The following is a 14497-nucleotide window of genomic DNA, read 5'->3' on the forward strand; positions in this document are numbered from 1 at the left end:
GAGAAAATAGCAAGAACAAAAATGTTGTAAACACACATGCTCAAACTAGGGGTGAATCAATGGCAATAACTACAAGACATATAGTAATACCACCTAATCTTTAAATTTTCAAAGCACTTTCAAATATATCACCCTAGGACACCAGCATCATGGAAGCATAAAATGTCCCTCCTTTTCCACCCCCTTTTAACAACTAAAATTTGGCATCCATTCATGAACAAAAGTGCCTCTGTGGGAGCTGTGGGATCCAGCACCAAATGCCAAGGGATTCCGGAGAAGTCTCGCCCCCCTGTGCATTGCTTAATAGGCAGACAGACTTCATATGGGGCTTTGGAAGCAGCAGGAGCCCATGAACCAGCTCCAGCTCTTCTCAGCCGCACTCTGGGAAAACGTGCAGACTGATGATATGGGAAGACACCACAGAAGGGAGAGCTTTTGTAGAAGTCCAGGCTGAGGAGAGATTCCAGCACTCCTTTGGATCAGAAAGAGTTTGGAAGCATCAGAGAGGGTGAGAGGAGCTTTGCCAGCGTCACCCTCCCATCTGGTGCTGATTAATAGCCAATATTGGGAGAGAACCCTTGAACTTCTTTTCTCTGGAGAAAGAAGATTGGATTCTCATTAATCCGTATTGTTAAAAAAGAAAAGACACATTGCCCTGAGTGATACTGTAAGTTTCACTAATGTACGGTGTGTCAAATGTTACATAAACCTCTGTCACAGCTAAATGGTGTAATAGTTTGTAAGTTCAGTGATATAATTAAATGAAAATCAGATGTATGTAAATGATGCTCCCCGAGGTAAAGAAATGCTTTAAGAAGCTGAGTTGAAACCTCTGATTGATATAAAACGTGTTAAACTGGATTTTCCAGAGGAGGAAGTGAATTTGACTTTAGAAACATTGCACATTCAATTAACTGTCTCCATTAGATCATATAAGAAGGTTCAAATAACTGTGCACAGTTGAAGGTATCAGTAACTGAGATGGCAAAAGGATATCAAAAGAGCTTGAAAGAGTTATGGTCACTGTGAACATGCTTTACTCCTACTCCTCATTGGGTATTTCAAATCTTGGTGGTCATCGAGGTATTAGAAACATTATTCTTTGTTTAAACTATTAAAAAATGTAGTCAGACAAATAATAACTTTAGAATTTTGCGGCAAAGAAATAGCAACTGAGGTCAGGGAGTGAACTGATTGAAGGTGTTGAAGAAGCTGGCTGGTTAATCCACTTTCTCCCAAAACATTGGGAGAAAGCTCCCAGAGAAAGAAAAGAAGGCTGATGATTCAGACTCATGTTCTTCTGGACGAAATAATTGGACCTCCAGGTAGAGTAATGCTATCTTCTAAGATGATGGCCTTTGAAGAGGTATGACTCCCTAGAAAATGTCATGTAAGCTGAGATATAAAATGGAGATATTTCATGGACTGAATACGCACTCTGCTGTGATAGGTGATACCACAAAACCTAACTTAGAGACCTCATCTTTTACTCTGGGCCAGAGAATAAGCATCTAATGCAGGAAGAGGGGTCCTAAGGAGCCACCTTCAGTGTCCCAGACCTTCTTTGATTAGTCCCTTTAATTGTTTTATATCTTTGAAATTATTAGTAAGTCATGAAAATGAGTAAGATCTCTGATTTCAAGAAAAGTAATTCAGGTTTTAGCTATAAAATACAATATGCACAGAGAATTGAATAACCTTACAGGGCCTTATATCTAGAAATGTGCAATCTAATATTTCAGTCTATCTCCTACCGGCATTTATACTATTTTTACATAAATGTCCTGGGGAGAATGATAATATTATTTTTAAGGCAGTAACACCTTCTACTGGGGTGAGAACTGTTTCACTTAGAAAAATACTTGGAGGAGTTCTCTTCGTGTGAGAAGGCGACTGTCCCAATAAAACCTTACCCTCTAGGTCATAATGACATTGAGTAGAATACCCCAAGATAGAGTTAAGTACTTTATTATCCTTACATTTTTTATTACCTTAAGTACTTTATTACCTTTGAGTATTTTAATATCACCTCTGTGCTGGGAACTATGCTAATTGCTTTATGTGTGTCATTTAATCTTCCCAGTATGAGGTAGCTACTAACTATATCTCAATTTAATATATAAGGAGAGTAAGACAGGAAAATGTTAAGTAACCTGACCCAGGTTCCACAGCTAATAACTGGGAAAGTTGGGAAACATATAGAGAGAGTCTCCTAAAAGTAGAGGGTCAGCAACATAGCTGAGGGGTTGGGCCACCTGAGAGTTGGAAACTGACCAGAATAAAGTTCAGTGAGATGAATATGACCAAGGAACTTCTAGAATCTATCATGTCTAATATTTAATTTTAAACTAACTTTTGTACTACTCCCTGCCTACAACCCCAAATTGTCAGTGAGTCTATTAAGTATAACTGCCTTTGCGGGAGATATTTTTCAGTTATCGAGGGAAATGTTCTAATGTTTGGGTTAGTGTAGGGCAGAGAGAAAAGAGCAGCTATAAAGGAAAAGATAGGAACAGGATTGCTTCATATATATCCAGAGAAATCCTGGAGATACTGGGAGGGGGATACAGGTGGATTCTGCATCTCCAAAGCACATGGGATGGAGACAATTTTATTTGAATATAACAGCTACATTGAACAAGCATAACTTGTGAGATGCAATGTAAAAGCAACTGTATTTGTATTCTGCTGACCCCTTAATTTTATTATTTGAGGCTAATTTCCCCCCCATTGCCCCTGGGTAAAATTTGGAAGAAGTCTTAATACTTTCTAATCATTTTCTGATGATAAAAAGCAGCATAGTTCTTAATATAGCCAGACAAGTATAATAAACTTTTAAATTTCCACCAAGGATGCCTCCTTGTCTGCTCTTTTTGCTGACCTTCTCTAGCATATCTCCACCTCCATCTTGTCAATCTCAGTTTCCATCCTTGAGAGTTGTAGGTGGACAAGGTTAGGGAGATGGAAAGGAGCCGGAAAAGTCTCACTTTTCTATCTAGGGTTGCCATGAGGTGTTCCTTGCACTGGACCAAGTTTTAAAGCTGACCCTTACTTCTGTGGGCACTTTCTTGGGCTCTTCAGAGACACAAACTATTGCCATGGATCTCTCATCGATAGTTCTCTTCATGTGAGGAAATTCATCTCTGGCAGCTGCTGGCTCTTTTCTCAGCCTTGAGAAATCCTACAGTTCACCCTGCTGTAGAGCATCAGAGTGAACCATGGTTCAGGTGTGTCAATCACCTCAGCCCACAGTTAACACTCATGCATCTTTTGTCCAGAAAGACTCTAGAAGTGGAAGTTGGCCAATGCCACCAACTCTGTCATTCCACCATCAGTAAAACAACCAGCCAGCCAGGTCCTGGCACTTTGGATCTAGTCTCCGGTGTAAGGCAGACTCAAGTCCGCTGTCTTCTCTGAAACATTAGGTGCATCTGTTAAATTCTCTGTGTGTCTCCTTTAGTCCCTTTTCTAAGCACGAACTGAGGGGCAAGCAACCCCACTCCTCCATCCTGCAAGTAGATGACCCAACACACCCCAACAAACCTCTCTCCCTATCCTCTTCTGATATCAAGTTCTGGGCCTGTTTATCTCCTCAACCTGAGAATAAATGTTCCTCCTGATCCTCCTTTACAAGTCTGCATGCGGTTCCCATATAATCATTTTGGGATTTTTGGCTGAAACTAAAACCAGAACAGTTCCATTTTAACATTCTGTTACGTAATTATCAGAAGGATAAACCCCAAAGGCCTGAGGATTTGCGAATATCCTAGCAAGTGGCACTCATGTTACTTAAAAGTTTCAAAATTGGAATTGTATTAAACGGATATATTTGTATTCTTTTTGATATATAGGAAAGTTAAAAGAATAAATCCTGAGTTCTCATTACAAGAAGTTTTTTCTTTCTTTTTGTTGTATCTTTATGAGATGATGGAGGTTAAATCTACTATGGGAATTATTTCACAAGATATGTAAATCAAACCATCATTTTGTACACTCTAAGCCTTATATGGTGATATATGTCAATAATTTTCCAATAAAACTAGGGGGATAAAAGGATACACTGTATTTGTTCCTGTCAAGAAATATTCTTTCCAAGCATGATTTTTCATTGATGACTATGGATCTTTGCAAGATGTACTAAAATTTATTTAACCTATCACCTAGTGTTGGACAATTAGACAATTTCTAACTTTTTTGGTGTTTAAGCAATATTTTGATATTTTATCTTTGCTTCTATTCATTAGCATTTTCTAGAATACTCCTAGAATGGGAATTAACACATCAAAAGGTATGATCATTTTTCTGCTTGATAGATTTTGATAACTGTCTACTAGAAAGTTGGTCTTAATTCACATTTATTCCGGCTGTGTTTAAAAAGGCTTGTTTGTTCTATCTTACCAGTAGTAGGCACTAAAATTCCCACCACTTCTTTTTAATCTTTGCCAAGTTACCATTTTTTAAAATGGTTAATTTCTTATTTAAATATACATTTAAGTACTTTAAGTACTAATGAAGTTGAACTTTGTTTCAGAATTTGGAATTTTTATTTTTTTAAGTGATTGTTTATTTCTTTTGTCTTTTTTCATATTGAAGTGTTCATTTTTTGGTTCATAAGATCTTTGTTACTAGGAATTTTATCCTTTGAAATAATATGTTTCACATATTATTTCCAGTTAGCAATTTGCAATTTAATTTTTACAGTGCTTTTAGGTTAAAAATAAAAATACATATGTTTATGTAGTAATAGATCATATTTTTTCTTTGTATTTTGTCTAAAATAATTTTTTCTGTAAACATGTATGTATTCACATATATTTTATACTATTTAAAGTAGTTTTTATGCTTTATAATTTTAATTATATATTCCATCTATATTATTCATTTAAAAAATCCATTTAAAATGAAAATGGTATTATCTCACATCTGAGTTTTAACTAAATTTCCTTCGTATTATGACTTAGCATTACTCAAATGCATGTGCTCAATTGTATCCCACAGAAATCTGGCTGCTTTTTATTTACTTTCTGAACACCTAAATTTACTTGTCAAAGTATATATATTGTGTTGAAAATTAAGTGAAAGTTTTTCAGATATGTCAATTATACATCCCTTAAAAATATTAAATATAAATCATACCACATATATTGTCAGTACTTCATACACTTCTAAAATCTAACATAAAATTTGCCATTGTACTACAATTGTTTAAAATTCTATGTTCCTAATCATTTATCCTTAAATATGTAGACTACAGAAAGATAACAGATTTCCCAAGAATATGAAAAAGAATGATTATATGTATGTGTATCACTGAATCACTATGTTGTACACCTGAAACTAACACAACATTGTAAATCAACTATACTCCAATAAAAATTTTTTTAAATGTAATAAAATATAAGTAAGAAGGAGGAGAGAACAAACCGTAGCAACAGAACTTATAAAATAGAAACAAACACACACACTAGAGCAACAACAACAACAAAAAAAGATAACAGATTTCCCAATTTCTTGTGGCACCTAACAATACCCTATGAATGTATTCATTGCATATAAAACCTTCTTTATCTTGACTATCCCCTTGATGTTAGTAGCACACTTCTGGTTTTATGCCTGCAATCATTTTGAAGAAAGAACTGATTTCCAAGAGTTAATGATACCCATATCTTCTGGAAGTACCAAATAAAGACAAGCACAATTAAAGCACGAAGGGGAGAAACTAGTTTGGAGTCATACCTTAACATGGAAATTCCAATTGGCCCTAGGCATCCCCAGCCCACTTTATTCCACTCCCAGCTATATATGCTTTGGGGTTTATGAGGTTTCCATCTTGGATGATTTGAGTGGAAAGTGAGCACAGGAGTATTTAAACTAGGTAGTTTACCACTCTTCAGAAATGTATTAAAACATTTTACATTTTCAACCAGGGATTTCACCGTATATCATTTTACATCTGGAACCATGTAGAACCTGAAACTAAGTAAATGTACTCAAAGACTTGTACTGTTGACCCAGTTAATAAATGTAAAAGCCATAAAAAAAAAAAACAGCCTTGTAAGCCTTTATGAAAAAGAGATAGCTGTACTATGGGTATCCTGGAAGCTTCAAGAAATTGAGATCCTCCTACTTATTATGAAACAGGGTCCCATGCCTGAAAAAAATGAAAAAAAAAAGCCAAAAATAACAGACTTATCATCAAGAGGACCCTAGGACTGATGGGGCGCACTAAGAGCTTCTGTTCTTCCGGTAGCTTGTCTACTTCCTGTGTAGGAATGTTTTACCATCCACAGAAATGGAGAGAATTAAACGCAGCTGAAGGCTCAGGTGGCTGAAGCAGAGATCCCGCTGAGCAGAAACGAGACTTTGCTATTTACTCCATCATAGTTTTTAACCATTACGAGACCTCTTCGTTGCCAGGGAGCCACAGTTAAACTGTTCATTAAATATTCCACCAACAATGCCAATCCTCAAAAACATTATCACCTTTTGAGATTACTGCTATTTTTCTTAGAACACATGATCACATCAACATTTGCTATTTAGGGTAGCTTTTGATTGGATCTGCTTTAATTTCTCATATTAAATGAGATGTGTTTCTTGAATGACTTCTGATAACATTCATTTGGAAAGTTTATTTTTTTCTGATGAAGACAAATCAACACAAATTAATAATGGGTAATATTTTCTATTAGTACAGTTTAGAAATGGCATGGCACTATAACTTAGTGTCTCTGTATTTCCTTCAAGTCAAGGCTTCATAAGATTTCTCTTTCACTATAAACAATTCTTAGATTTTAAATTAGTAATTGAGGGGCTCAATGAAATGGTCTTTTTAATTTTCAAAATAGTCGAGAAGTCTCCCTAAACAGTTTTTATGAATCACATTATAGAACTGGCTCTCAAAACAAGGCAACTCTTAACAAATCCTTTGTGTTTGCATCTTCTATGTTGGTCTCAGCTTATAATCTCTCCTCGTTCATCCATCCTGTATATTAAGTTGTAATTATATAGTTTAGTAATTTCCTAAAATAGTATATTTTTTGTGTTTTCCTACTCTTTAGCATTCTTCAAAGTCTTCTCACTCCTACCAAGTGAAGTCCAAACTCATTAATCTGACATTCAAGTTTCTTCACAAACTAAGCCCAATGGATCTCATCACCCTTATCTTCAATTCTCAATACTCAGGTTATTCCACTAGTGGAACTAACGGACTCAAATAGCTAAGGAGAATGAACCCATACCCATTAAATTTGTGGGAGTAGCTTAAACACTTAAAAAATGACTTAAAAGTTTTCACTTCACAATATATCTGAATTTTTCAAAAACAAACATCATACTTTCAATTAATTACTCCTGTAAAAATGTAATATTTCAGGAAAGTATGCTGCATGTCTTGTGGCTTTGTGGAACTCCTGGCTAACAGCCTTACTCATGAATATCCCAGTTGGAGAATATATGTGCAGTTCTCCTCAAGAGGAACATTCCACTCCAGCTAACTTTTTATCCACACATTGTTCCTTGAGGGTGTCTTAGGGTTTTCCACGTCTTTGCCTTTGTACATGTTTTTACCCATTTTTTAATCTTTACCCAGGGACATGTCCCTTTTGCTCTGTCTTCTTTAAACTCACAGCATAAATCTTATCTCGTCTAGGAAATTTTCATTGACTAACCTAGTGTGAAATATATATTCTTCCCCCAAATCCCTAAATCACTTTAATTTTATGCCATGTATTTGATTATTGTAAGTCCTTGACTATCATGATATCTCTTCTATCATATTGTATATAAGTTGTTTAAATATCTTACTTATATATAGCCTTGTTTAAATATCTTACTTATGTACCTATATCCAATTCCTCTAATTTTAATGTTATTGCCTTGAGGGAAAAATGTATTGTAAATATCTGTCTCCCCTGAAGACCTACTCTATTCTCCTCTAGTCCTTTTTACAGATTGCGTATTTAACATAAATATGTTTATTTTGACTTTATCTTTGGAATCTTAGATTTCATGGGACTAAGTATATCTTTATCAAGAATTAAAGTGCAGAAGTCAGTGAATTGCATGGTATGTGAATTATCTCAATAAATTTGTTAAAATGAAGGAATGTGCAGAACAAAGAGATTTTTGTGACAAAGTATTTATTTAATTTTTCTTAATGGAACTTTATTATTTAATGTATAGATAAGTGGAAATAGAACAGATATTTCTTTTTCCGCTAAAGAAAACTAGTTCTTAAAAACTGTTTTCAAATAATTATATTTTAGCAACTGGATACTGTCATTGACAAGAAAATGGAATCATTTATCTCAATATGAAGCTATGAAAAGGGAAAATGCATAGAATGCATAGAAAGATACTTCTCAGACCTCTGAGTTCTGCCTACACTGGTGAAAATAACAGCCCTAAAGTAAACCATCTTCTTGCCAGTAGTTTTCTAACAACACTTAGGAAATTTCTGAAGTCTACATCACGTCCCATTCTTTGCTCTTTGATGTGTTCAGTTACAGCATACCTACCTTTTTGTTCAGATGCCATATTTTATTACACTTGTCAAACAAATTCAAGAAATTATATTAATAGGAAACCTCCTTTCCACAAGTCAATATCCTAATAATGATATGCAAAGGAAAAAAAAAAAACAAGCAAACCTTCCTATCCTATCTGAGCTTAAAGATGACAAACGAATTGGGAAAAAAATGATACTATTACTATTATTATTGGTTTTGTAACATTACTATTATCATTGTTATCATTATCATTATTATAGAGACAGGAATTTTCTACTAATAGCTAGAATTTTATTGAGTCACATATTAGCTGCTTTACATTCATTATTTCAGTTAATCGTCCCAGCAACTCTGAAATTCATGTATATTATCCCTATTTCATAAATGAAAAGACTGAAAAGTCAAAAGATTAAGTAACTTATTCATCATCATACAGAAAATAAGCAACAAAGCCAAAATTTGAGTTCAAGTTTGAATGCAAAGTCTATACAGTTTTATTATCAATTCTTAAGTTATGAACTCAGTTCTTGAGTTACTGATTCATCTTAGTGTGAAGTAACCAATTTCCTCACTTGTAAAATATGAATATTTTATGGATAATGAGAAACTATTAATTTTTGAAGCACAGAATATTGAATATTGAAAATACATTATCTGAGCAGCAGTAGAATTATCAAATATTAAGTTAGATATCAAATTTATATACTGTGGAAATGAATAAAGGAAAGCCCCATTCAAAATGGAATCGGAAGAAAAAAAGAAAAAAAAAAAGAAAAAAAAAAAATGGAATAGGAAAGCCCTGAAGGAAGAGTGCTCACACATGTACCACACATGCACCACTCGTACCACCTGTGGCAGCATACTTTACATACCCCAGCAGGAAGAATCTTACTTTATATACCCCAGAAGGAAGAAGGAAGATTTTCTCGAGGCTTAGCAACAACCCAGCCAATGAGAAACTGCTGCAACTCAACCAATGAGAAGCCGCCACAACCCCGAATTCTTGCTCTTCTCCAGTGAACTTTCATTCAAACTACCCCTCCCAACTTCCTCCTTCCCTCTACAAAAGAACGCTCTCCCGTTTTGTGCTCCAGACTGGCCTATGGTTAGCCAGAGTTTGTCCCAAATTACAATTCCTCTACTATTCCTGAATAAACTCGATTTTGCTGGCTAAACTACTTACCTTTTTGTAACAAAGGTTGACAATATCAAGTATGAAATTAGAATTTAAACATAAAAAACCTAAAATTATTTTTAGGGATCAAAATATTTCAGAATTTCTGAAGGAAATTCAGACATTAGGTCCGTGTTAGGACTACTAACATTTATTTACATGTGCAGGTATGTGGAGTGAAATGGTGAAATGGGGCATCTGGTTCCTTCTTATCCCAGATTCTGGATCTCGTTAAATTATCCGTTCCTTTTTGCCTTCTTGGCCTCTCCCCTCTAAGTTTTCAAAGTACACTTATGTTAGACTATTTGATCTGGGATGATGTTGGAGAATTGCAGCAGAGCCAGAAATGGAAACAACCTTAAATTGAATGTTAGATAGCATTTTCATTAAATTCCCCAGCCATACCTACCATAATAAAAGGTTTTGCTGGGGAAATTTATTTTAACCTCAGCTGGTGGGAACTTCTCTTACCCTCCCCATTCATTCCCTTCAATTTTCTTTCTTCCAGGAATCCTAGCCATCTGCTTCCAGAAAGCAAACAAATGCCCTTTTACCCTCAGCCTAGGGAAAAATCTCAAATTTTTGTTAATTTTTGTTATTCAGAAAGTTAATTTATTTCTCTGACTTTTCTAGATCCTTTAGAGGGGTTTCACCTGTCACAACTGAATAAAGATTACCTAAATAAGAGAATAATTTACTAATGCTTAAATCCAAGCAACCTAAATAACCAGCAAAATTTCAAGTTTTGGTTTGCTTTTCCTAGATTATATTTTTAGCCAAGTCTGTCTGCTCCTGCAACAATCTCTATAAGTAGAAAGTAGTAGAAAATCATATTAGCTGCCTTTCCAGGAGAAACACCAAGGGCCATGGAAATTTTTTTGAATGTTATTTTGTTTCAATTTTTCTTTCCAGTGCATTAGCAACAGCAGCAAACAATAAGGCTTTTAGTAAAGCAATTCACAGAATCTCTAGTGGGTCTTAAACATATTTCTAGCAAGCTGCTGTGTGGACCACAACTCATATTTTTCAATGCTCAGAGGTTAGTGTTAAAAATTGAACTACCAGCTGTCATGTATCTTCAGGGCACACCCCACACATCAAAATACTCATGTACATCACTGAAATATTAGCATGAAATAGCCTCTCAACTGCAGTAGGTGTTTCTGATGGAGTCTAACATTGTATCAATGCTACATTGTTTTTAAAAAAGTTTTGTTTCCTTTTTTCTCCCAATATTTCTAAGAATATTTATAAGGAAATTATAGACTTGTAAAATATTTACTAATATTCTTGTCTTTAAATATGAATATCAAAGTTCATCAACAGTTTAGTCATTTAAAATATATATTTTTTTGTTCCCACAGGATACATAACTTTTTGAAGCCCTGTGTCATCTTACACTGTTTATATTCAAATCAATCTCTACCAATAATCATTTTGCTTTTTATTCTGCATTAGCAATAAATTGTTAATACTCTTTCAAAATGTTTTTCTTTAAGAGGATCCATTTTTGAAGAATTGCATACAGTATGAGTAATGTGATTGTAAAGTATTTTGAATACTAAACAGAACTAATACAATCCATCAATTTAAATTTTTTCTTTTATATAGTTTAAAATGTTCAAGTATCCAATAAAGATATATAAAAAAATAGATTAAATATATCTCAGCTATGAAAAAAAATAAAATGTTCAAATAAATAGACATAAGATTATTTTCTTATAATCAGGAAAAAAATCAGAACAAAACCCATGTAGATATATGTAGATTACTTCTCTGTATCTGAATTTCCAGAATACCCTTACCTAATTAAGATCTATTTTTTAATGGTCAGTTTATCAGCTCACATGCTAAGAGGCCTCAGTAGAACATTACAGGTGGCAAGAATAGCTTAAAATAATGTAGCCTGCCTACAGTCAGACTGACAGAAATAGAGCTGTTAATGACATCTGTGTTCCAAACCATCAGAACTATTTACTTAGAAGACTTTGAGGGCTTCAAAAAGCTGAAACGTTTTCCATATTGCAAAACAAAAGGGATCTAAATCTTTGTATCCTGTCTAAGCTAGTTCATGGACTATTTTAAAAAATACTTTTAGCCTTCAGCAGAGAGCAATGATTGATACTTTGATCACTAAGCATGTAACAGGTGATACCAAGGAAAAGACATTTATTTTACACTTACTATGTCTTGGTACTCAGTAATTCTCTATGCATTATTTCACATAAAGAATGTTCACAAGGGGACTTCCCTCGTGGCACAGTGGTTGAGGGTCCACCTGCCAATGCGGGGACGCAGGTTCGAGCCCTGGTCCGGGAGGATCCCGGGTGCCACGGAGCGGCTAAGCCTGAGCGCCACAGCTGCTGAGCCTGGGCTCTAGATCCGGCGCGCCTGGAGCCCGTGCTCCGCAAGGGGAGAGGCCACCGTGATGAGGGGCCCACGCACTGCAGCGAGGAGTGGCCCCCACTCACCGCACCTGGGGAGGGCCCACATGCAGCAGCAAAGACCCAACTCAGCCAAAAATAAATATATTTATTAAAAAAAGAAAAAGAATGTTCACAAGGACCCTGTGGGGCACACTGATGACCAGCAGTCATTATTGAGCATCTTCTTAGTACATATCACGCAAGACAGGCACAGCTCCTGCCCTCTTCCTGTTTATAAGATGAGGAAATCCATCCTTCTACCCCATTCTTTCCTCTCTTAGATTTTGGCTTGCTATGACAATATGCATATATGTCTTAACTGGTAGTCTCAGGAATTACCAAAATGTCATTTGATTTTTGCCCATTCATGTCATTTCAAAATTTTAGTTTTCTCTACTAAGACATCATGTACTATGGAGAGGGGTGGAAGGGTAGTCATTGTAGGGCGGTTCAGAGGCTTTCATTTTTAATTAGATAGCAATTAACAACTCTTTACATCTAAATTGTCTCCCAGATCTAATTCACTGAACCTGACATAATTCAGTTGCTCTTCTTAATCAGTAATTATGTCAATAAAAAGTGAAAAAATGTAATAGAACATCATTTGCCCAGGCAAATATGCAGAAACAAATCTAAAATTGAAACGTATTTTATTCTGTGATAATCGCAACATGACATATATTTAGTTGAACAAAAGAAAAAAAAAATAGATTAGGGCATGTAAGGGAAAGGGAGGAGAGTAAAAAAAAAAATGCTGGGAAAAAAACCCAAACAACCTCACGGCTAAATCTTGAAATGCAAAATATGAAAAAGCAAAAATCCAAGTTATTGATCCTTTGTCCCAATAGACTTTCTTTCCTCCTCTTTCATAGTTGAAGATTATTTAGTTTCCTGGAAGTTTGAGATACCAATGACATAAATAAAGCTGGGAGCAGACAATAATAATAATTCTATGTTTGGCTGAGGGCCAGCCTATTGAAGTAGTATTGGGAGTACAGTTCTTTTCCGAAAACAACCACCCATTTGCTACCATAGACAGTGTCAGCCAGTCTCTCACCCACTAAGTCTGCGTCTTTAGTCTCCAACTCATGGTGGACTTCTTAAATTCCCTCTTACCTCCATCCCACTCCCTGACTAGGCTGGATGTTGGTAGGAGTATCCCTGCCTCCTGCTTATGAAGTGTGTATGTTATAGTAGTAGTCTGGGGAAACCTTAGGCAAGGGAAAGTGCTATAGTCCTTCTCTAATTTTCTCCAACAAAATACCCTCTCCAAGTGTTCACAGAACTCTTGGCCTCTCTAAATTTTTTCAGAGGTGGGTAGTGGGAAGTCAGCTAAGAATTACTAAATCAATTATTAGCCTTCTCCTTTGTATGTCCTAGTCAGGTGGTATATCAGTAAGGGTTCATCCAGGAAGGAAGAACCATATGGGACATGGGATTATTATAGGAATTATACTTTACACCAGAGGTCAACTAACTTTTTGTAAAAAACCAGAGAGTAAATATTTTTGGCTTTGTGTGCCAAAAGTTCTCTGTAATAAACTACTCAACTCCGTTGTATAGTACAAAACAGCTGTACGCGATACATTAACAAATAAGCATAGCTATGTTCTAATAGAACTTTATCTTTTTCAGAATAACAAACAGGCAGTGGAGCTGTAGTTTGCCCATCCCTGCTGCCTGCTCTTGACTCCTTCTAGTGTATTTTTCATTTCAATTATTGTATTCTTCATCTCCGGTTGCTCTTTATATTTTCTAACTCTTTGCTCAAAACTTCTGCTCTGTGCATCCATTCTCCTGAGTTCTTTCATCATCTTTACGATCATTTTACTCTGAACTCTTTCTCAGGTAGATTGCCTATCTCCACTTCACTTAGTTCTTCTTCTAGGGTGTTATCTTGTTCCTTCGTCTGGAACATGTTCCTCTGCTGCATCATTTTGTCTAAGTCGCTATTGGTATTTTTATGTGTGTGGTAGGTTAGTTACATTTCTCGACCTTGGAGAAGTGGCCTTCTGTAGGAGGCGTTTTATGCATCCCAGCACTGTACTCCCCTCTCGTCACCCAAACTATATGCTCTAGGGGTTCCCCCTAAGAGGACTTCTTGGGTCCTTCTGTCATGGCCGTCCGACTATGTGGGCAGCCTGGACGGCTTGGTTGGTCCCTAGCCTGGTTGGTTGCCAGGTCCTGCCTTGTGCAGATGCTGGCTTCTTATTAGCGGGGCCTGGTCATGAAGCAGCTGACTACAGAACCCCAGCGGGCCCCAGGGCTAGTGCTGGCTCGCTGGTGGGCAGAGTCAGGGTCCAGAAGACTCTGGGGCTGTTGCCCGCCACCACCACTAGTGGGTGAAGCCAGATCCTGGGGTTAGTGCCAGACTACTGGTAGGTAGA

This window comes from Balaenoptera borealis (assembly GCF_965194805.1).
Source record: "Balaenoptera borealis genome assembly, chromosome: 4".
Taxonomy (NCBI): domain Eukaryota; kingdom Metazoa; phylum Chordata; class Mammalia; order Artiodactyla; family Balaenopteridae; genus Balaenoptera; species Balaenoptera borealis.